At 44.5% G+C, this 24,285-nt stretch overlaps 1 protein-coding gene across 10 annotated transcripts in view; it reads right to left on the minus strand.

The window, feature by feature from the left end:
* celf2 (cugbp, Elav-like family member 2) overlaps positions 1 to 24,285 on the minus strand; it is a 522,862-nt gene that overhangs the window by 276,264 nt on the left and 222,313 nt on the right. The window contains exon 1 of one of the 10 annotated variants that reach the window (XM_041203235.1): positions 1,939 to 2,129. The exons of the other annotated variants lie outside the window; for them this stretch is intronic. The gene's annotated coding sequence lies outside the window, so the exon portion shown is untranslated. Of the gene's footprint in view, positions 1 to 1,938; positions 2,130 to 24,285 lie in introns of those variants that run through there. 10 annotated transcript variants of the gene reach the window in all.

Consider the following 24,285-nt stretch of genomic DNA (forward strand, 5'->3'; position numbering starts at 1 on the left):
TCTTCATCCCCTTTTAACCAAGAGGCACCAAAACTAATTGTGGATCCCCTGGTGCTACTCAGGCTGAGGTTAGCTAACGTAGTACAGGCCTAGAATCAAACCTAGGCCTTCTGTTTGTATTACAAGTGGTCATTCTGCCCCTCCACCACCCGGATTGGTTGAAACACCTATTTTCTTGTTCGGTTTCCTGGTGTCTTTTTTTAAACCTTAGATCACGCTGGATTCATTGGTGGCACAGCAGGATGGGGCAGCCTGATTTCCAGGCTTCTGCCAATGTCCCCCCCAGGGAGGTGGGCAAGAGCTATTCAATACAGCAGGACTGTTCCCTGGTTCTCCCCCTTCCCAAATGGAGATGGTAGACTCTCTGCCTGACACCTTTCCACATCAGCTGAGGAACTCAGCAGAGCGTGGGCTCATACCTGTGGCTTTCACAATCTATGATTCCTAGTGCCAGCCCCTGGATATGGATGCATTTAAGAGGCAGGTAGATTAGTGCACGAGGGAAGTGCAGGCTCCAGGTTTCTCCACAAGCACTAATTATAACCCTAGCCATTGCCCTCCCAGCCCAGGCTGCCACACCTGGGAAAGACAAAATCAATTTCTGCTCCTTCCATCTGCACTGGGCCTCGCTTACATGTTGTCAGTCAACCAACAATCAAACAAGGAAAGGTAATGAATAGAAATATGGAGAGAACTACATAACAAGATGATCCTGGGACTTCTGGTTGGGGGGTGGGGGTGGGGGTGGGGGTGGGGGGTGGGGGGTGGGGGGGGGTGGGGGGGGGGGTGGGGAGAGCAGACAGGAAGGGAATTAATGATCCAACACCTGTCCTTCTGCAGCCTCTTAGAAAAACAAGCACTCAGACTGAACTCTCCAACATTTGTTCTGACTCAACAACGGTTTGATTCATCGGGTGGTTTGAATGACTCCCGATGGAGCAAGGTAAAACCTGACCATTTGCCCTCTGTGATTCTACATGATTTGTTTTAACAACGCTCAAATATCACTTGGGGCTCTGACAGAATTTTTCTCAGCTGTATTTCCTGTTCTTCCTGCCGAATAACCAAGGTAAGTATCGCCGCATTGTTTTCCCTTTTCGCGCACACAATAATCTCGGTCAACTCGATTGCTGGAAGAGGTTGATTCATCAGCGCTCCTCGCCCAACTCCCTTCCTGAACACTGGGGACGGTTTATTGCCTGTGCAGATTGCCACCGGGGCAGCTGTCCTCCAGAATCTCACCCAAGCAGCCCCTTCACATGCATGATCGGAAAGGTGGTGGTGTAACCCATCCATTGGCTGATTCTCCCGTCATGCGACATCTATAGCCGTGCACTTCCTCACGGGCGGGGGTGTCACACTTGCTCTAGAATGATTGCCTGAGTTGACCTGCCCGTTCACTTAAAATTCTACAAACCCCCACATCAAATTGTATCATCACAGCAACTGAGATAAGCTAATTTAGCACAGGCCAGAAACCCTAATCCGGAAACTTTCGGGCCTGCAGAGCCCCACCACCATAGCACGTGGTGATTTGCCCAGCGAACTAACAGAAAAAGCAATTTTTTTTTTTGGTATTCAGGAAATAACAGCCAACAAGCAGTTGCATCTGACAGCACTAAGTTAAAAGGAAGTCAACTCATATCAATTCTACACAAGCCCGTGTTGTGGTACAGACAGGATGAAGAGGCCTAGAAGTTAGGCCTCGCAGCCCTGGAAGGGCAGTTGATGCAGGAACCAAATGTAACTCAGAGCACAGGAAATACATTTCAAGAGAAAGGCAAGTGGTGAGCAATTCCAAAAGTACAGGAATCCAGGATAAAACCACACTGATCTTTCAAACCACGAAGAATGGTTTCCTGCACTAACTACACACAGGCTGCCGTTCAGCAACTCCCTGACTGACACAGCGGCAGATAAAGTAGAAGACACATTTACCTATAATGCACGTTGTGACTTCAGACGGGCTGCCTGCTCTTTTGCTGCAACTAGCAATTCGATCGAGTTCCCTGGCCACCGGCAGGTTAGGGACACGCTCGAGTTTCGGGTGTTCGCAGCCTTCGGAAACTGAAGAGTAGTCTGTTCCTCAGCTCTCGGCCACACAGCTGCAAAGTCCTACGGTTGACGTCATCAACTCACCGGTACTTGCGATATAGAAGTTACACTTCCTGCTCGTGCCAGGAGAAAGTGAAAACCAAGCCACTGCCTATCAAATTAAACCAGCGCGTGCCAATATAAGCCACCAGTGCATTTTCAGCTTCGCCCTGTTGAACTCAAAGGAAATCAAACATGCCGCAAAGATCCTCTTCCAAATTTCCCATCACAAGGAACGGAAAGCAGTGTCCTGTACTGGCATCAACTGTCGCCACCCTAATGTCCACCCTCCTCTGATCATTCTTCTCAGGGCTAGGGAATCCCAGTTTGTCAGCTTCTCCGGTCCAGTTACCTCCCAGTCTTGGTCAGAAGAAAACCGAAAGAGACGTGCGTTACGGGTATTTAATTTTATGATTTTGTGTGTTTTTGGAATATAACTTTTAGCACAAATCTAGGACAATTCCGCCCTAAGTGTGGTGGGCGTGAGAAAGGACGGTTCACCCCGTCAGTCACAATGACGGGTTTACAGGTTGAATTGTCCCCTTTCCAGCGTGTCCCGCCTCATGACTAACGCATTCACGGGAAACATCCCGGCTCGGATTTGCCAGCCACGCCGTGGCTTCAATGTTTCCTTGCTCTGGGTATCATATTTAAAGCACACCAGAGTGTAGCCTCTACCTCATGTCTATGAACCAGGACTGCTCCAGGCAACAGATGGCCCCGAAATCCAAGAAGATGGCAGCCCCCAAACTTAGTGACACCCCCTCTGGGGCGCCTGCTGGACACAGTGGAAGGCCGCCGCGATGTCCTCTACCCACGCTCTGGCCGCAGGAGGTCCACCAGAGTCACCAATCTGGCCTGGGAGGCAGTGGCAGCGGCGGTCAGTGCCACTGGAGCACAGAGATGGTCAGCCATCCGGTGCAGGAGGAGGATGAATGCTCTCGTCTGTTCTGCCAGGGCAAATCAACCACCTCATCACCCACGCAAACCCTTCGCACGTCAACAGGGATCTCAGATCTCAAGAGACGGCAGCACTAACTCTCACGCACACCCTCACATCTGCATCAGACTCATATCCCCTGAAGCTCGTGTCCTCGTCATGTCCTTGGCTCCGCTCACCACACATCATTCCACACAGCGCCACGTGTCCTGCTCACACGCTCCATCTGTTCTCATGCAGGAGATGCTGACTGACAACAGCAAAGAGAGGTCCCAGATCAAGGGGTGAAGTGGCCCACATTAGGGCCCTCACTCACTTTGCAGCGTGTGCCATTGCACTGACTGATGAAGACGTGGATCCTGCCTGCGGTGACAGTGAGGTCGGCGGTGAACACCCTCATGAGGATCCTGCACCACATCATCCCTCTTGCAACACAACTGTGAGTGGTCTCTCTCCTGCTTTTGACTCTGCTACTACGCACTAATCATCTCTACTTTGGTTCACAGGGAGCTCTGCTAAGCAACCGACACCCTCAGCCAGCCAGTCCCTCAGCTCCATCCAGGTCCTCACCTCCAGCCAAGAGGACACCTCCTCCATTGAAGAGCTGGAAATAATTAGCCTGTATGACCTGTTGCAGCGCTTACCTACGCCTTGGTGGGACCTAGATCTAAAGCAGGCTTGGGTTCATAATGGGTTGGTCACTGCACAGACACACGTCTGCAGCAGGAGGAGGCAGGTTCAGCTGATCTCCCTGGCACTCTGAGAACTGCTGGGGAAGAGGCATCCGTGACATCCGAGTCACGGTGACCTTCTGGATTCAGCATCCCAAATCATCCTAGAGTGTCAGCAGAAGGTGGGGAAACATCACGCAGAGCACTCAGCAGAGTGGCACGTGAGTCGGAGGAGTGCATCTGCCTGCTCCCTGATGAAGTGGTGTCCACGTGCGTGCATGGAGGTCTCCATGGGAAGGATGGTGGATGCCATGGAGACCCTGGTCCAGTAGAACGCAGAGATATGCACAGATTTGCACTCCATCGCGGTAGCCGTGGGCGAGTTCCTGCAGTGGCAACACAAGAAGAAAATGGGGCACCTCGAAGTCCCTCCAGGTGCTCCTTCCCCTCAAGGAGTCAGGCTGGGGCCCTCAGGCACCCAAAGGGAGGAGGAGTGGCAGCTGGACACCCTTGGGTCATTCACTCAGGAATCTCAGAGGCTGCCCTCTCCCCCCTTTGCCTGTGACGCCCTCAATCTCGTCCTCTGTCACCCGCAGAGGGAGCAGCTGGCCCACAGGAGGACAGCCAAAGCCAGCTGGGACCCTCAAAGCTTCTACTCTACAGAGGATGTACGCCAAAGTCATCAAGGGCAACAGGGCCAACCATTGCATAGGCTGTCTCCACCCCTGCTGCGGATGTCAGGGCAGCACCTAGAAGAAGTGGTAGGCCTAGAAAAGTTAAGAAATTCTGATCACAAGTGATTGCACGGGTGAATGCATCTTGTCACTTTATAACCTGAAAATATATTATTCACTTTCACTGAATAATGTGTAATGGTGTCTTTCAGCTTCATTGACAGGCTTCGTGAGTCCTCCCCCTGCTTCCCCCACCCCCACGAGCGGTTCAGCTGCATGGAGCCGGACGACGAGTGATTCTGGAGAGAGAAGCGTGTGTGTGGCAGGGCCTTTCGGAGACTCATGTAAACATTCTCCCACACATTCTCTCAATCACGCTCATCTCACTGTCCCGGACATTTTCAATGCTGCCTGCTGGAGTTCCCTTTCAGTTGTCTATCTGAGCTTACCTGCATCTCCGCCCAGCCACTGACTGCCCTCCCATACAGCTCCTGTGCCCGTCTAACACGAGGCTCTGCTTGCTGTGGACCCCCCTGGCATCACCTTCCACCTCCCCACCAGCACCTTCCAACCCAAACCCTTGTCATTCCAGGGTGTCCAGGTGAAAGTGTACATTCCCCACCTTCCTGAGAATCCCATTCCCATGCATATTGACCTTCTTGAACTCCTGCATCCCACCCCCCGGGTCAATTTCTGCCTCTCAGTCCACACCAACCACCCTCTCCGTTCCTTCTCCTGTCACCTGCATCCCTCCTACCCCTGGACAACTTGCATCCCTCCCCACTGTCTTCTTCCCAGATACCCTGCACTCTCTGAACTCCCTCCCTATGCCTTCCCCCACCTTAGACCTACCTCCCCATTGCAGCATTTTCCCCTGTTGCACCCTCCTCCCCCCCGACACCTTCGTTCCCCCCCCCAACCTCATCCCCGACGCCTTCGTTCCCCCCTCCCGACCCCACACCAGACACCTTCGTTTCCCGCTCCCAATCTCTCCCCCGACATCTTCAACCCCCTTTCTCAACCTCTCCCCTAGTGACACCATAATTCCCCCCTCCCAATCTCTTCCCCCCCCCCTCGACACCTTCGGTTCCCCATTGCACAGCATTCTCCCCCGTTGCACCCTCCTCCCCCGACACCTTCGTTCCCACCTCCCAACCCCCCCTCCAACACATTCGTTTCCCCCCTCCCAATCTCTTTCCCCCGACACCTTTGTTTCCCCCCTCCCAATCCCTTTCCCCCGACACCTTCGTTTCCCCCCTTCTCAACCTCTCCCCCACTGACACCTTCGTTCCCCCTCCCAAGCATCCCCCTGCCCCGATATCTTTGTTCTCCCTTCCCAACCTCACCCCCCCAATACCTTCACCACCCCCCCCTTCCGAACCTACCCCGCTCCCCCGCCCCCCTTCTTTCCCCCCGGACACCTTCTCCCCAACCCCACCAACCTCACACCTCTGACACCTTCGTTCCCTGTACCAACCTCACCATCACCCCCCCCCCCCCCCACCGACCCACACCTTCGTTCCGCCCCCTCCCACTCACAGCTTGACCTTCCTCCCCAATGCCTCGGCAATCTTCTGCAGCCCGTGGCCAAGACTGTGATATTCTGAAGCATCAGCAGAGACCTCCCCACCTTCCGAGAGCTGCTTCATGGTGGAGCCACGTGCATGAGGATCCACCCGGTATGCAATGCACGTGTTCCTCCAGGGTCCAGCGGCTGTAGGGCTTCAGCATCTTCCTCTGATTGGAACTCTGAGCAAGGCCCGACTGGTAAGTCCCAATGTCTGCAGGTCACACTTGTCCAGACGTGTCTGGGCCAGCAGGTTTTGTCTCCGGCGTAACATTAAATCAGGCATTGGGGGGGGGGATGGGGATGATTCCGGTTGGGCCTTATTTTGCTTCCCATTAGCAGGATGCAAATTGGGCTCACACTGGCCTCCAGCGGGATTCGTGTTGCGCCAGGATGATCCCGCTGTGATTTTACACCGACGTGAAATCAATTGCTGCCCCTCACACCGAAATGCCCCTCTGTCCGCCCGCCATCAATGAGACTGGAAGGTTCCGCCCATGGCTTTGGGGATTTAAATTTTTGAATGCAAGGTGAATGGAAAAACGTGGGTTTGAGAATCTGGTAAACACCCCTAAGACATTTACAATTCAAAGGATGGTTCATGGTTTACTTAAAGGGGTCGGAATTAAAAGGTGTGAAACAATAAACAACAGGTGATCTTCTCTTAGCTTTGACATGGAGCCAGTGAATCTGGTAAGATTACAGTCGTTCCCATTAGAGATATAAATTATTCATCTGTCCCAGAATCAATAGGATATTTTGAAGGTAAAGTTCTGAAAATCTCTACCTGGGACATCCCAGGCGTGCCAGGTTGCCATGGGGATGGATTTCAGGGAGTTTTATTTTGATTCTGGGTTTTATCTGTGTTACTTCTCAGTTAAAATCAGTCTGGGAGCAGCTTTGAGAAAGGCACAGATGAGACGTTGAAGGAGAGAGAGAGCTGGAGGATTGTCTAGCCAGGTTCTAGTGGAAGGACTCCAATAAATCTCATATCTCGAAGAACACTGGGAACACTGAGGAGAATCAAAGTGAATTTCTGAGAGCTCTGGAACACCTTGGTTTGGTCCCAGGTGAAGTGAAAGAATGCTCAAGACCCTGTAAAGTATAAGGGAATGGATGGAAATAAAAGTAGAACAGAAAGTGTTCTGCTAAGATTTTTGTGGTTAAAGTATAAGTGTTTACAAAATATAGGTGTTAAGTTAGTACTGCTTGGTTTGTTTAACTCTTGTACAGTAATTTTTTTTGTTCAAAATGTGAAACCTTGTGCTGTAATTCTTTGTTAATAACTGGGAGTTCAAATTTCTTTTTTGAAGTGACTGGTCTCTACTGAAATCGTAACACATGCTAATTTTTGAACAACACTGAGTTTGCTTATCCTTCCATCTTCCACCATTATTTGCTTTTATTTCCTTGCAGCTGATTCTTTTTTGGCCTGCTGTGGCTTTTCTTTACTCTACATGACTGGCTCTTTATCTGCAATAAATGCATGCTTTATTCCTTTGATTTGCTTCCTCTTGTTAAATTCCAAATAACAAGTTATTTAAGAGCGTGAAAGAAACCAACAATTTAGTCTGGTTGGAAAAACACAGTTCAGCTCACAGAATGGCAAATGACCCTTAAAGGAGTCCTGGCTCCAAGTGTGGCCTCACTGAGGCCTTGTAAACTTGGAAAGCTTTGTCAGGAAGCTGCATTTCCTAGTTTTAGGGCAATATGCCCACTTCACAACACCAGGCCCTAATTCACCATGGCAGGTGGACATTTGGAGGGGGCCTAGGTTGATGAATTTGACTTATTTCGCACAGGCAAGGTGGACTGTACTGTGCCTTTAAAAAGAGACACCGACCAAAAACAAATACTTTTCCAGTTAGTGATCCAAGAATTCATTCCCGGCTTCCAAACTTGCAGGCCTTGCCTGCATTGTGACCCAAACTAAGGTGGGAATGATTTATATCTCCCGTCAAATAGTGCTGACAACTTGGCATGCACACCCGCAGCATCTGCTACATACAAATAATGCCAACCCACTGTGGAGGAAGGGTGGAAAGATTGCCAAATATCAAATCAGGTCATGCAGTTCCAAATCTTCTAAAATTGTGAAAACCTTCAACCCTAAACTATTGTGACAATGGGCCTTCAATTAACAGCACAGACCTGAGGATCTGTTGCAGGACCAACACCACCACCTTGACACAAAACCATTTGCTCAGCATCTACCGCAGCCTCTGATTAGTGCAAAATGGGCTAAGAATGGTACGTTTATTTGGTTACCAAATTCCCAAGAGCCTCCGAGAAATTTGGTTTCCGTCCCAGCGAATAGATGATTGGAACCGAGCTGTGCTCTAAAGCCAGCGAATCTGTTGTGTGGTTTGCAATGTGCATCCCTCGGCTGAAAGCACCGTGCTGTAGTTTGGTTCTCTTACAACAAAGGCTGATAGTTACTGAAGTGTTGGACCAGAGGTGTTCCAATTCTGTGATTGTTTGGCAAAAATTAAAAAGAGAACTCAGCTCAGATCCTGGTGATTTTACTCTGAGACACTGCCACTGATTCCAAAAAATCGCTTCAATGTACAATGCTGTGTTTCCTTCCCTCGCAGATCTGCACAGAGTTCCATGTGCCTTACTTTGCTATCATTTGTTATATTTAAGCGGGGAAGTGTGTGATATGCTTGCTTGAACCCAGCCAACAGGCCCTGCAGGCCAGTCCCAGTGTGAACATACCGAACACAGAAATGTTAACAATTTAGGAGGTCGTCTGGCTCACTGAATGAACAACTTACTTTGCGCCATCCTTCCACCTTTACCCTGTAACCCTGCACATTTTTCCTTTTAGATACCAGTCTAATCCCCTTTAGAATGCTCCAATTGAACCTGTCTCCCAGCACACGCTCAGGCAGTGCATTCCGCTCCTTAACCACTCTCTGCGTGAAAAAAAGTTTTTCCTCATGTCACTCTTGCTTCTTTTACCAATTATTTTAAATCTTTGCCCTTTCGTTCTCGATTCTTTCACGGGTGGGAACAGTTCCTTCCTATCTACTCTGTCCAGATCCCTCATGATTTTGAATACCTCTATCAAATCTCCCCTCAGCCTTCTGTTCTCCAAGGAAAACAGGCTTAACCTGCAATCTATCTTCATAACTGAAGTCCCTCATCCTTGGACCATTCTCGTGAATCTTTCCTGCACTCTCTCCGATGCCTTCACATTTTTCATAAAGTGCAGTTTGCAGAACTGTACATAATTCTCCAACTGAGGCTGAACTAGTGCCCTCATTCAACACAATCTCCTTGCTCTGCTACTCTTGTGCTATTAAAAAAGCCTAGGATACTGTATGCTTTATTAACTTCTCTCTCAATCTGTCTCAATGGCTATTCACCTACACACCCAGGTTCCACTGCTCCTGCATCCCCTTTAAAATTGTGTCCTTTATTTTGTATTGTCTCTCCATGTTCTTCCTACCAAAACAAATCACTTCATATTTCTCTACATTGCACCTCGTCTGCCACCCATCTCCCCATTCCACCAGGCCAAGGGTGGTGCATGAAACTACTGGTCTGTCATAAAAACCCACTAATGTCCTTCCATGAAGGAAATCTGCTGTCCTTGCCCAGTCTGGACTATACGTGGCTCCAGACCCACAGCAATGTGGTTGACACAACTGCCCTCTCTGAAATGGCCTAGCAAGCCACTCAGTTAAATAAGGATGGGCAACAAATGCTGGCTTTGCCAGTGATGCCTGCGCTCTGTGAATGAATAAAACAAAATGATTGAGGCCTTGACTGAGAGGGCATAATCTATAATTAAAGTCAGGCCGTTCAAGAATGAATTGAGAAAACATTTCTTCACACAAAGGACAGTGGAAATCTGGAACTCTAGTCCACAACTGAAATTCTCAAGGCCAAGATTGATAAGACGTTTACTGGGTAAAAGTGACATCACAATTCTGGGCCAGAATGGAGATGATTGGTTAATTCCCCCATCAATCACACTCGGAGTTTGAACTGCTGCAAGCGACTGAGATTGATTTAATGCATGAGCTGTCTTCGTTATAGTTCCTAGAGATTCTTTGTAAATAAACTCTTAAGTTTTGCTTTGCTGTTTGTTTTGCTTGCTATAAAATGCACTGCATTGCTGTAGGTCCTATTGATCATAAGTTCAGTCCTGCCTCCAATCTATTGGCTCACACAATGATGTCATCAGACAATCTGAGGCAAGTCATTGAAGTTGAGGTACAGATGAGCCATGATCTGATTAAATGGCAGACCAGGCTCAAAGAGCTGAATGATCTACTCCTGCTCCTATGTTTCAAAAACCTAAGTGCTAATTAGACCAATTCCCCATACTTGTACTTTGTCGATCTCCAATCCCCAGACTCCTTGGCTCTGCCATCATCACTTGTACATATGGTGTCCATTGTACAGGCCGCTGAAAAAAACAACAAGATAAGGTGGCAATGAAGAGATCAGTGAGTGGAATCTCTGTGGGAGTTCCTTCAAACTTGCTTTGGTGAAGGAGAGGTGGGTGTACCAGGGTAAATATAACAACGGTGGCTCAGTGGTAGCACTCTCACCTTTGAGTCTGAAGGCTGTGGGTTCATGGCCCTCTCCAAAGCCTTGCGCACATAATGCAGGCTGAAACAGAGGTTCTGCTGTAACTCGTCCACAGGGACCAGATCTCAAGACTGTGTTATAACGTTATATAGTTGCGTTTATCCTATGCAACATTTTGAAGACACAGCTAGTTACTTTGGGCCAAGATGGAGGGAGCATTGGAATCCCAAACTCTGGATTCAGCAGCTTTGTAATGCTTGTTTCTTTGCCCAGTTGGTGTTTTCCCCCTATAAGATGCAAACATCTCTGTAGATATATGAGTGTATTGAACAGGTTGCCATCATTGTACTGCCTTTTACCCTTGCAATCATTTTAACTCAGTCTTTACAGAAAGGACACAGGGAAAGAGACCATCTGACAAACACCAAAAGGAGACAGAATTTTCAAAAAGAACTAACTTTTGTCTTCAAAGCTGATGCAGCTGTGAGTATTTGTGACAATTCCTAAATAAAAATGCTGCAGAAACCTGCAAAATGGCAATTATTTTAGGATTGACTTATATACTCTTCGAACCAGGGGACTCTTAAACGTATTGCAAAACATTTAATGTATCTACTACAAAAGTACTTAAATAAATGATATGTGGCAATGATGAATGCAAGGATAAATCTAAATAAAAATTTTGGGGTCTTGGACCCCCAGTATACTAAGATCCGCATTATAGCAGGGCTCTGGTGTAACACTGGGGCAGTTCGATACTATTGGAGGTGCTGCATTTCAGAAGCGACATCAAAGTACTTAGATGGATGGAGAAGATCCCGTGGCACTATTTGAAGATGAGCAGGGAGTTCTCCCTGATGTCCTGGCCAACAGTTATCCCTCAACCAACAAGAAGAGGAGAGATTATCTGGTCATCATCACATTGCTCTTTGTGGCACCGCGCTGTGCGTCAGTTTGCTGCTGCATTTCCTGCGTTACATAATAACAGGTTGTGACATTATAAAAGTACATAACTGACTGTCAATTATTTTGAAACATCCTGAGGTCATGAAAGGTGCTATGGAAATGCAAGTTCTTTCTTACCTCATGCTTTTGAGGTTTTCTGTTAAACTCGTGCCAGGAAATCATGGAATCCCCAACCCAGTCACAAGAATTCTACCCATGACAACACGGCAGGGGGAAGCAATGGCAGTGGCACAGAGGTATCGTCACTGGAATGGTAATCCGGAGACCCAGGGTAATGCTCTGGGGACCCCGGTTCAAATCCCACCATGGTAGAATTTGAATTCAATAAAAAAAAATCTGGAATTAATTAAGTCTAATGATGACCATTGCCGATTGTCATAAAAACTCATCTGGTTCACTAATGTCCTTTAGGGAAGGAAATCTGCTGTCCTTACCTGGTCTGGCCTACACGTGACTCCAGACCCACAGCAATGTGGCTAACTCTTAAAATGCCCTCTAAACAAGGACAATTAGGGGGTGGGCAATAAATGCTGGTCTAGCCAGTGATGCCCACATCCTGTGAACAAATGAAAAAACACATTCTGACACCGCTGGTTACAAAGTCAAAAATGTCATTTTAAAGACAAAGCAAAGCTTCGTGGGGGGTGGGGGGTGGGGGAAGGGACATTATCGTGTTGAGTCTGGCCCTGCTGCACAGCCCATAATTTGTAGCTGCTGCTCTGTAGTTCGGTTGATGGTTTTAAGGCACAAGGCAGCCTTGTCAAATGGCTGAGGTACTGTGTGCATATTAGTAATTTAAAAATTATTCAGGACCTACTCCAATTAGTATATGTTTTTTTTCTTATCTACAATCAAAATGAATAACTGGAAGTGAATTGAAATTAAGTGTTCCCGCTGTGACTATTAATAACATGCCAAGAGAGACCAGTGTCCTGCTAAAACCTTCACAGGATTTCAGAGTCAGCAGTGCACAATTAAAGTTTATCCCAACTCATTTACTGGTAGACTTGTGTTTTAAAAATGCAATGGAAAATAAAACTGTAAAATAATAATCAGGCCAGCCTGCTTTGGCCATAATCAGCTCTCATTACTTCCAGACAGAGAGAGAAAAAAAAGCTATGTTAGACCTTTTTAATTTCCTCTTGCCCTCTTGTACAACATGGACATCTGAATAAATTACAATGCAGGAACTTGCACTTATTTAGTGTCTTTCACTACCTCAGGGCATCCCAAGTGTTTTACAGCCAATGAAGTAGGAAACATGGCAGGTAATTCATACACAGCAAGATCCCACAAACAATAATTAAATAAAAAGCCCAGATAATCCGTTTTTCAGTGATGCTGATTTGTGGGATAAATACTGTCTAAGGCACTGGGGAGACATCCTCTGCCCTTCCTCAACATATCACGGCACTCTGTCGGAGCTTGCTGTGCACAAATTGGCCGCAGCGCTTCTTACATTTCAACAGTGACTATACAACAATGTTGGCTGTAAAGCAGTTTGGGACATCTTAAAGCTGCGAACAGCTCTGTATAAATGCTAGTTTGATCTTTTTTTCCTTTTGGACATGCTCTCCTGGTCTGCACTCAACTGTCCATCAACAGAACATCACAGGCCGACAGTGCACAATTTTGGGATGTGCACTCACTAAAACGTGCCAGGAGCAGTCCCATCAGAATTTTGGCTCTGAGGTGTATAGCTCTTCCAGACAGTTGGCAAAGGCAGGGTTTGCTGAATGGCCTCCTTTAGTGTAGCAATACTGCTGAGACTGAATACAGACTCTCTTTACTTTCCTTCTGTTCACTGTCCATTTTCACAAACATTAACCTGTTTAAACGAGTGGACATAAGAACTAGAAGATAGGATCTCGACAAGTGTGAAAAAGAAAGAGGTAGAAATAGCAGTTGTGACATAGTTTTTAAACGTAAGGATGATTCAGGTGCTATTCTACACTATACACAGATATACGGAAGTGTAGTAAATGGCAGGAATGCTGTTGCCTCTCTCTGCTGGTGGAATTCCATCCATTAAAAGATCTAATCGTTAAGGATGTTGCAGATGCTAATCCAAAGCTGGGAATTCCCTTGGAGCTGCTCCTTCTCCATCGCTGTAACTTTGCCAGAAGTGTGGCGGAAATCCTGCCAAATGGGGGATTTCACCACTCATCCGGCGAGGTGATAGTGCTGGATCAGGAATAACTCTGAGAGAATTCATAGCCTATGGCTCTGCTGCTGGGTTGAGGCAACTTGTTTGAAGGGAACAAATATGTAAATTCGTATGCATCTGGACCTTTTTTGTATTGTACAGGGTGAGGGGTGCTCGTTTGACGCAGCTATGGGAAGCAGCTTTCAATGCTGAATATAAAGGACAGGGTGACTGCTGCACCTAAGTTGCTGACCCCAAACAGGAACAATAATCTGGTCCATTGTAAAAATACCTGCTGATCAACTTCTTCATACTGCCAGGCCCAGTGATGCTACCAAAGTCTGTACTTCCCATTTCCTCTGATGATACAATCTGTTGTTGTAGTCAAGAAGGCGACTCAACACAACCATCTCGAGGGCAATGAGGGATGGGCAATAAATGCTGATCTTACCAGAAATGTTCCAGTCCCTTGAATGAATGAAAAAAAGCTGAAATACACAAAAATGTAAGTGAAAAGTAAAAAAAGTAAAGGAGACCCCTGTGCTGAAGGACCTACGTTGGCTTCTGGTTCACCAACACCCCGATTTTAAAATTCTTATGCTTGTGTTCAAATGTTTTCATGGACTTGCCTCTCCATATGTCTGTAAATGATGGGAGATCTGTCAGATGGGCTGATGTATTTGGGGGTTCAGATTCACAAGACATTAAAAGCAGCTTATCAGGTGGACAAACAAACTAATGGTAAACTGGGTTCTACAGCAAGAGGAATGGTATATAGAAGTCCCAGTGTAATGGTGAATCTACACACAATTGGAATATGGTATGCATGCTATAGGAAAGTTGTTGAAGCAGAGGAGAGCATACAGTGCAGATTCACTGGGATGCTGCCTGGTCTGAGAAAATGCAAATACAAAACAAAAACTCAAAAAATTGAGCTGCATTTGTTAGAACATTTGTTAAGTGTCTAAAATTATGAAGGGATGTAATAAATAGAAACAAGACATTTCCAGTGTTTGAATGGTCTATAATAAAGTATATATAAGATTAAATATATTAGATTAAATATATAAGGTTACGTTTTTTTATTCGTTCATGGGTTGTGAACTTCACTGGCTAGGCCAGCATTAATTGCCCATCCCTAATTGCCCTTGTTCAGAGGAGATTTAAGAGTCAACCACATTGCTGTGGGTCTGGAGTCACCTGTAGGCCAGACCAGGTGAGGACAGCAGATTTCCTTCCCTAAAGGACATGAGCGAACCAGATGGGTTTTTACAACAATCAGCAATGGTTTCGTGGTCATCATCAGACTTTTAATTCCAGATTTTTACTGAATTCAAATTTCACCATCTGCCATGGTGGGGTTTGAACTGGGGTCCCCAGAGCTTTACCCTGGGTCTCTGGAATACTAGTCCAGTGACAATACTACTATGCTACCGCCTCCCCGAGAGATTTTTGGACTGAGAGCGTGAGAAACTTTGACTTTTATGTAAAGGCTGTACAGCTGTAGAACGTGCTACAGGAGCTAGCATTTCAAGGAGAGGTCACGTCAACATTCAAGAATAGGCTAGACAGCGGCTGAAGGAAAAGGGGAATCGAAGAAATTTGGAAACCGGACAAGGTACATGGAATTAGGGACACTGCTCATGTGGAGGATGAACATGCTAGTTGGGCTGTGTGTTTCCTTGATGTCGTTTCTAGGTAAGAAATTCCCAGTAAGAAATTGTGGAAATGGCGACAGAGGCCATGTGACCAAGAGTCAGCTTCATGGCATATTTTCCACTTGCACCCATCCTGAAACTTACCGAGAGTTAAACCTTCAAGGAATCTGGGGGCCTCACTCTTTTAAGCCAAGTCTTCAATGATTTCTAAGGTTCACATATTCTGTTTTCCCTGTCCACACTCCAAACTTTCCCCCACTCGCCCCTCTTCTGTGAAATGAAATGTTTCACTTAATGATGCCATGTGTTTGAATTGAAATTCTTCACGGACCTCTTTGTGGATGATAACATGAGTGAAAGATCTACTGGGAGGGGAAATCAACAGGAACTGGACAATAAATTGTAAAGGAGGATGTATTCATCAGTTCCTGTGTAGTATTACATCTAGATTTAGTTTGTTGTTCCCAGTGCTAATTGCTTGCTACGTCAATGCACCTAGGGCAGAGTTCATTATCCAAAAAAAATGACCTGGTTTCATTTTCAGTCCAAGGCCATCCAGCAACAGAGACGTTTTAGTGACTTATAATTATGGCTAAGTGATGGCATTTACTGTGGAAGTGCAACACATTATGCCGTTTAAAACCTGTTCCTTCCACAAGCCATCGACAGTCTCCTGCATCATGGTGTGAGCGATGTGCAAGCCTGCTCTACTGTGCAGTGTCAGAGTAGACCATGTACAGGTTACTCTTATCGCAGAATGACAATAGATCATGTAATCTATTCTGGTGCAGAGTAACAGGGCAGATCTATTCTGTTGTGTAGTGATAATCGCCTCTAGAAATCAGAAGCAGTCAAGTAGAAGTTTTCTCCCATAGATCAAATATTTCTAGACAAAAAGTTGTGTTGAAATAATCCCCGATTACCACTGATGACCGAGCAAAACCTCAGAATAAAGAATATTTTCCCTTCTTCACATCTCCAATATTCAAACCTGAAGTCATACATGCTGATTTAATAGCACATATTTGATCTGGGTGGCCTCTTGGTCACAATGCAATAATTTATTAATCGTTCTCATATGAGTTAGTGAGTCTCAGCAACAGTTTTAAATGGTTGGTTAATAACCTGGATGGTCTATAATGTACAATATTAATGAGTTTCTGGCCACATTCACCATTAGCACAGCTGTATATAAAAGGGTAAAGCAATTCAGGTTACATGTGTTAGTGATAAACTTCAGATTCTGAGAGTGAACAGATTATAAATATCTCCCGTCTGCTGACTGAATGACAGGAGCGGGCGGGGGAGGGTGAGAGAGTCAAGAGCATGCAACTCTCCAAAACAAAACTAAAATGGCCTCCTTGTATTTCAGGGTTTGTCCTCTGCTTGTCGCTACATTTCTAAAGTGAGATTACTGGATATCTGTCATGAGGCTATCAATGTATATAATGTTATTGGAAATTATTGTTTTCTTAAATAGAGGTTTAGTCTGTGGGCGTGTCTGAATGTGTGTTAATTGGATTAAAGCCAGCTCGTCTGGGTGCTTTGATGTATAGTAGTTTTGAGATGCAAACAGAGGCGGAGGTTCATTTGCATTTTGTTGAATAGAGCATTCAAGAGTGGGAGTGAAGCAAAGTTTATATTACTAATAAAATTGGTACTCTGAAAGCAGTTCAAAGGGCCTGGAGACACAATGAGAATTTACATTCAAAGGGCAGTGCTGGGTATAACCTGAGAGGAGTGTGTGTGCGAAAGGCAGAGGCATGTAAGATCAAAGCCTGTAAGACTACAACTGTCTGCAAAGGAACCAAATTGAAAGGAACCTCATTTTGAATTTGTAAGGTGAAAATGCTTTGTCTGGTGTCTGATTATTGTTGCCTTGGTGGAGATTAATTTGGGAATTTGTTAAAAGTTATGATAATTATTTGTAGCTATGTGTATGTGTTTAATTTGTTGTAAATTAATAAATGTCTCATGCAGTTTGATATAAAAAAACTCTTGAGAACTGGTGGCCTTATTCCTGAATTTAGAGCTGCAACTCAAAACATTCAACTCAATTGAAAATACAGGTTATGACAGTTGTTTAAAGTTTCCCTCGGGGATTTTAAATAACTCAGCCCTTAAAAACTGCTGTATCATAACAATATCAAACCTTTAGTAAGTGGGAGAACAGATACTGTCCGGAGGAATGAATGAAAGCTCTTGTGGTGACCACAGAGTCAATGGACTATGGAAGTCGCCCAGTTCGCAATAAACCAAACATGATAGTTGTATTTTGCCCCGGCTTTGGCCCTTCTTCCATTGCACACTGACTCTCACAGGTGTGAGGTCCTACAGTGACTGCAGTCAGTCTAATTTCTCACCTAATTGGACACTCCATGTAAGGATCTACAGAGTGGTTATGGTCCATTTATTGAAATGTTGCATCACAGCCAAAGCCAAACCTAAGCAATCTCCATGTACATCCACAAGTTCCAGCTAATGTCATTAGGCACAACCTTGGGCAAATTCTTCCTGTAGTCTGACCTACTGAAGTCACACTGCAGTGCCATCATGTAACTCCATGGCTGAGATCAGGTAAACGAGCAAGAGAAAGAACCTGATCTGTACGGTTCAGGACCACATCCAATGGTGTAGTCACCCCGTGTGGCATCAGCAATGCTTTTTACAACGATTCTGATATGGGTGTCATGTAGTGAGTACCAGGGTGTAGAAATGTTCGAGGGGGATTCTCCTACTCATCCTCCATACCGTTGATGGAATAGTCCCAGAAACCCCGGAAAAATGAAACGCTGCTTTATTGCACAATTCTAAGCTTTCCCTGGTTCAACCACCAAAGTTATGACAAATGAGTAGGAGGATGCTGGCAGAAGTTCACACTCCAGGACTATACCCGCATCACTGGGTTGAAATTGTGCTGAGCAAAATCCCCATGTGCACAATTTTAACAAGGTCAAACAGCGAGAAGAACATAGGGAGCTCAGTTGTGTTGCTACGCTTGATGCTAACCTTGCACAGTGAGATTTTAACTCAAATTTTGTGGGCCCTATATAAATCAATTGTAGCCCTGTTTGCAAGATTGTAAGATCATGTTTCTTGTGATAGCTCAAGGCCACCGCAAGATAAAACCCATCTCACAAGCAAACCCAGAGAGAATGGCATAAAGTTTTAAGCTTGAATATTGTTGTGGGTCAGTTGGCCTCCATAGGAACTACCTGGTAATCATTTCTCTTGTCATAACTGCAACACCAGTTTCATGTTAGGTGGAAAATCCATTCAAATGCATGTTATAAAAAAGCAGCAGTCTCCACGTGATTTAAAAAACTCACACCCTTAGTAGGATTTTAATTTATGAAATATAATAGCCTTGTTTTTAATGTGAAAGCATGGAGCAGGGGAAGGTGTCTAACTCTAGCTCATGGGCCTTAGCAATATATCCCTTAAAGCCTGGACAACTGAGATCATTGAAACATGTTAACAGCACAGAAACAGGCAATTCAGCCCATTAAGTCTGTGCAGAATCACCCAATCAATTCCCATTCTCCTGATTATTCCCTATTACTAGTCATCTTTTCAAGCAACTTTCTGATTTCCTTATAACATTTATGAATTGGTTTGTGGAGAGAATTTCACATGCGAACCACTTTCCAGATAATGCTTTTCTAATCACTCCTTTAATTATTTTTTGACTACCTCAAATTGTCCATTTTTTTTCTCAACCAGTGGCGATAATTCATCACTAGTTACCTCATCATAAGCTTGACGCCAACTCTAATGTTACTCCTAACCTCATTTCTTGGGGAAAAGCCTGAATACTCAAATCTCTTTTACTCCTCAGCCCTAATATCTTAATGAATGTAAACTGCATCTTTTCAATTGCTTATATACCCTTCCCTGATTAGGTGGCAGATAAATGAAGTCAGTACCCAGCTACGGCCTAACTAAGAACTGGAAAAGTTCAACAATAATTCTTTGATTTTCTATTCCATGCCTCCAGATAGAAAAGAAAGGATCATTTTGTCTTTTATTACAATTTTTTTTTAACCTTACCTACTTGCATGGTCAACTTCAATGACCTGTAATGACTTCAATTATCTGCAAGCCAAGATCCCTCTCCTCCCTTACCCCATTGGCCCACTTAATATTTATTTTCCCTGTTTGTATTTTCAAAATGTATTATCACATAGATATACTCCATAGATAGTGAAGAGCTGTTTCCACTAGCTGGAGAGTATAGGAATAGGGGCACAGTCTCATAACAGGTTGACCCATTTCAGACTCAGATGAGGAGAAATTTATTCACTCATAGGGTTGTGCACCTTTGAAATTCTCTACCCCAGAGAGCTGTGGATGCTCAGTCACTGAGTCTATTCAAGAAAGAGGTCAATAGACTTTTAAACTCTTAAGGGTATCAAGGGATATAGGCATCAGGCAGGAAAGTGGAGTTGAGTTAGATAATCCAGCATGATCGTATTGAATGGCAGGGCAGTTTCAAGGGGCTGTATGGCCTATCCCTGCTCCCGATTATGTTCTTATGAATTGCATCCGCCAATTATCTGCTCATTCTACATCCTCCCACAGTCTTTCACAATTTGCCATAGTCAAATTTAATTTGCTGATAGCACTATTGATATTGTCCCCTTGATTCCTTAATTATGTCCTATTTGGTATTTCTCAATGGCCTTGTCCTGTTTAAATGTTACAAACCTGAAGACTTGGAAATTGATGCTCTAAATTCTATTGTCTTATTGGTGGATCAACCCTGAATTAGAACACCAAGATCCTCAAATTAATGAGAATGCTAATTTAAACTTAATATGTGACCAAAAAGGTTCCATTGTACCCATGTAGGAATCCCATATGCTTGTACTGTACACTCTTGGCCTAAGGCAAGCAAATTATAAATTAATTTCCTGTTAATGGTCCAATCCACATAAAACTCTCGACGCACATGAATCACTTTGTTCCATTTGCACAGTCCTGTCTCTACATTGATTGGCTTACATCATATCATTGTATGCAACAGGAGACCTCTCCAGTGAATAAACTGGGCCACACTTTAAAACAAGTTCTCATTTCTCTAAAAATGAATCTTGCTCAGACAGTCCGGCCCAACATTTGGCGATTTTCTCCAAGGCACCTCTTAACCAAACACACCTGGAGAATGTGTGGTTATTAAATTGGATTTGCACAAGATTTATTTTGAAAGAAACATGAGAGTACTTGAACACAGCCACAAGGCAGTGGCAGTAAATTGTTTATACAGTGAATGATGGGACAGCTGCTGGCTGGTTTGGGGCTTATGTGCTGCTAAAGAAACCCTCAAGATTCAGGGATCGGACAGAGTTTAATATTTCATCTCCGAACATCCTTTATTTTTGTATATAATATCGTTAGATTAATTTTCTTTTGCTAAGCATCTTTCATATGAGAGCATTAAACATGAAATTATTGGAGTTTGTAACAAAGGCAATGTAATAGTTGTGGGGACCTTAACCTTCAAAAAGGCTGGACCAAGCAAACTGGCAAAGGTGGCAGAGAGGATGAGTTTCTAGAAGGCTTGAGTTTCCTGGAGCAAAATGTTGTGGAATCAACTAAGGGTGATGCTATTTTAGATATAGTATTGTGCCATGAGGCAGGGTTAATTAGTAATGTCACAGTAAAAGATCTACTGGGAAATAGTGATCATAATGCAATTGAATTCCATGTTAAGTTTGAAAATGATATACTCCAATCACAAACAAGAATCTCAAACTTAAACAAAGCCAATTACATAGGTTTGAGGGGAAAGCTGACTAAAGTTGATTGGGTTAATAGACTAAAATATGTGGGCATAAATAAACAATGGGAAACATTTAAAGAAACAATTCAAAATGTGCAACAAAAATACATTCCACTGAAAGACAAAAACTCAGCGGGGTGGCTTACTAAGAAGGTTAAAGGTGGTATTAGATTAAAAGGAGAAACTTTTAATGTTGCAAAGAATAGTAAGTCTGAGGATTGGGAGTGTTACATGATAAATTGATTAATGGACAGGAAGCAGAGAACTGACATAAATGGGGCATTTTAAATTGGCAAGCTGTGACTAGTGGAGTACCACAAGGATCAGCTTTGGGACCTCAACTATTTACAATCTATATTAATGACTCAGACGAAGAGACGAGAGCCATGTATCTAAGCTTACCGACAGTAAAAAGATAGGTGGGAATGAAAGCTGTGAGGAGGACAGAAAGAGGCTGCAAAGAGTTATAGACAGGTTAAGTGAGCGGGCAACAAGATGGCAGATGGAATATAAAGTGGGAAAGTGTGAGGTTATTCACTTTGGTTGCAATAAAAAAGCAGGTTTTTTTTTAAACACATGAAACTTGTAAATGCTGATGTCCAGAAAGACTTGGGGGCACTCATACAGGAAACACAAAAAAGTTAGCATGCAGGTACAGCAAACAATTAGGAAAGCAAATAGGACGTTCACCTTTATTGTAAGGGGACTCTTGCTACAATTGTTCAGGGCTTTGGTGAGACCACACCAAGAATACTGTGTGCAGTTTTGTTCTCCATTTTATGGAAGGATATACTTGCATTGGATGTAGTACAGTGAAGATTCACTAGGCTGGTCCCTGCGATAAGAAGGTTGTCTTATGAGAGGCTGAGTAAATTGGGTCTATATTCTCTGCAGTTTAGATGAATGAGAGCTGGTCTTACTGACACATCCAATATTCTGAAGGGGCTTGACAGAGTAGATACTGACAGTTTGCTTCCCCTGGCTGGGGAGTCTTGAAGAAGGGGGCACAGTTTCAGGATAAGAGGCTGATCATACAGGGCTGAGATTAGGAGAAATTTCGTCACTCACAGGGTTGTGAAAATGTTTAAGGTTGAGATAAGCAGCTTTTTCATCTCTCAGGGGATAAAAGGATGTGGGAAGCAGGCAAAAAAGTGGAGCTGAAATCCAAGATCAGCCATGATCATACTGAATGGTGGAGCAGGCTCGACAGACTGTATGGTCTTCTACTGCTCCTATTTCTTGTGTTTTGAGAGATAGTCAAGTGAGGTCCTGCCCAGCTGCCTTGAAGAGAAAGCAATTGTCCAGGCCATCATTTGACCCTCTCCTAACATCCCCAACACAGGTGAATTGGCCTTTTGTTTGAGATATTGCAGGTACAGACTGTATTTGCCTACTTAACAGTCACTGCACTAAAAAGCAATTGACTGGGCGGCATCTTTCGAAATGTATTGGAAACTGAGGGGGAGAGAAAGACGAAACTGGTCCACCAGGATCACCCAGATGTTTCAATGATGGGGCGATGTGCTATATAAATGAAAACATTTCTGTTTTCTTCTCCAAGTAGAAGTTACTTAGGTCACATAATTTGTAGTAGGGCTGGTAGCTTGAGAGGAAGTGGACAAGAGAGGCAAAGAACAAGAAGTCTTCAAGACCAGAATATTATGCATGGGTGGGTCAGGGGGCAACCCTCGGGTTCTAAAAGAGATAGCTGCAGAGATAGTGGATGTGCTAGCTGTGATTTCCAAAATTCTTTAGATTCAGGAATGGTCCCACTAGATTGGAAGTTGGCAAATGCTACACCAATTTTCAAGAAAGGAGCAAGGGAGAAAGCAGTGAGTTACAGTCCAGTTAGCCTAATGTCAGTTGTTGGGAAAACGCTGAAATCTGTTATTAAGGAAGTCTTAGCAATGCACTTAGAAAATCATTGTATGATTAGAACAAGTCAACATGGTTTTACTAAAGGGGAATCCTGTTTGACAAATTTATTGGAGAGTTTTGAGGATGTAACTAGTTGAGTAGATAAAGGGGAACCAGTAGATGTAGTTTTGCCTTGATTTCCAAAAGGCATTCGATACGGTACCACACAAAATGTTACTAAGCACAATAAAGGCTCATGGAGTTGGGGGTAATATATTAGCAGGGAGAGAGGATTGGTTAATGGATAGAAAACAGAGTGGGCATAAACAAGTTTTTATTCCAAGTTGGCAGGCAGTGAATGGTTGGGTGCTGCTAGGTCCAGTGCTGGGACCTGAGCTATTTATAATCTATATTAATGACTTAGATATATTACTCTGTTTCTTCATCTAAGTTTGCTGATGATATCAAACTAAGTGGAAAGGTAAGCTGTGGGGAGGCCACAGTGAGGTTGCAAAAAGATACACACAGTTAGGCGAGTGGGCAACAAGATGACAGGTGGAGTATAATGTAGGGAACTGTTAACTTTTTCACTTTGGTCGCAAGAATGAAAAAAGCTGAATATTTTTCAAAAGGTGAAAAACTTGTGAGTGTTGATGTTCAAAGAGACTTGGATATGCTTGCACACAGAACACAAAGTTAACATGCAGGTGCAACAAGCAAATTGGAAGGCAAATGGCATGTTGCTCTTTATTGCAAGGGGTTTGGAGTACAAGAATAGAGAAGTCTTGCTACAGTTTGTAGAGAGTTTTGGTGAGATTGCATCTGGAGTACTGTGTGTGGTTTTGGTCTCCACATTTAAGAAAGGATATACTTGCATTGAAGGTGGTACAGAGACGGTTCACTAAATTGGTCCCTGAGATAAGGGGGTTGTCCTGTGATGAGAGGCTGAGTAAATTGGGCTTATATTCTCTGGTGTTTGGAAGAATGAGAGGCGATCTCATTAAAACTTACAAACTTCCGAAGGGGCTTGATAGGGTTGATGCTAAGATATTGTTTTCATTGGTTGGGGAATCAAAAACACGGGGGCACAGCCTCAGGATAAGGGGCCGATCATTTAGGACCGAAATGAGGAGAAATTACTTCACTCAAAGGGTTGGGAATCTTTGGAGTTCTCTGCCCCAAAGGATTGTAGATGTTCCATCGTTGAATACAGTTAAGGCTGAGATAGACAGAATTTTGGTCTCTCAGGAAATTAAGGGATATGGGGAGCAGGCAGGAAAATGGACTTGAAGCCCAAGATCAGCCATGATCGTATTGAATGGCCGAGCAGGTTTGGACGGCCGTGTGGTCTGCTCCTGCTCCCATTTTATATGTTATGTTATGTG

The sequence above is a fragment of the Carcharodon carcharias genome, chromosome 13 (assembly GCF_017639515.1).
Source record: "Carcharodon carcharias isolate sCarCar2 chromosome 13, sCarCar2.pri, whole genome shotgun sequence".
Lineage (NCBI taxonomy): Eukaryota > Metazoa > Chordata > Chondrichthyes > Lamniformes > Lamnidae > Carcharodon > Carcharodon carcharias.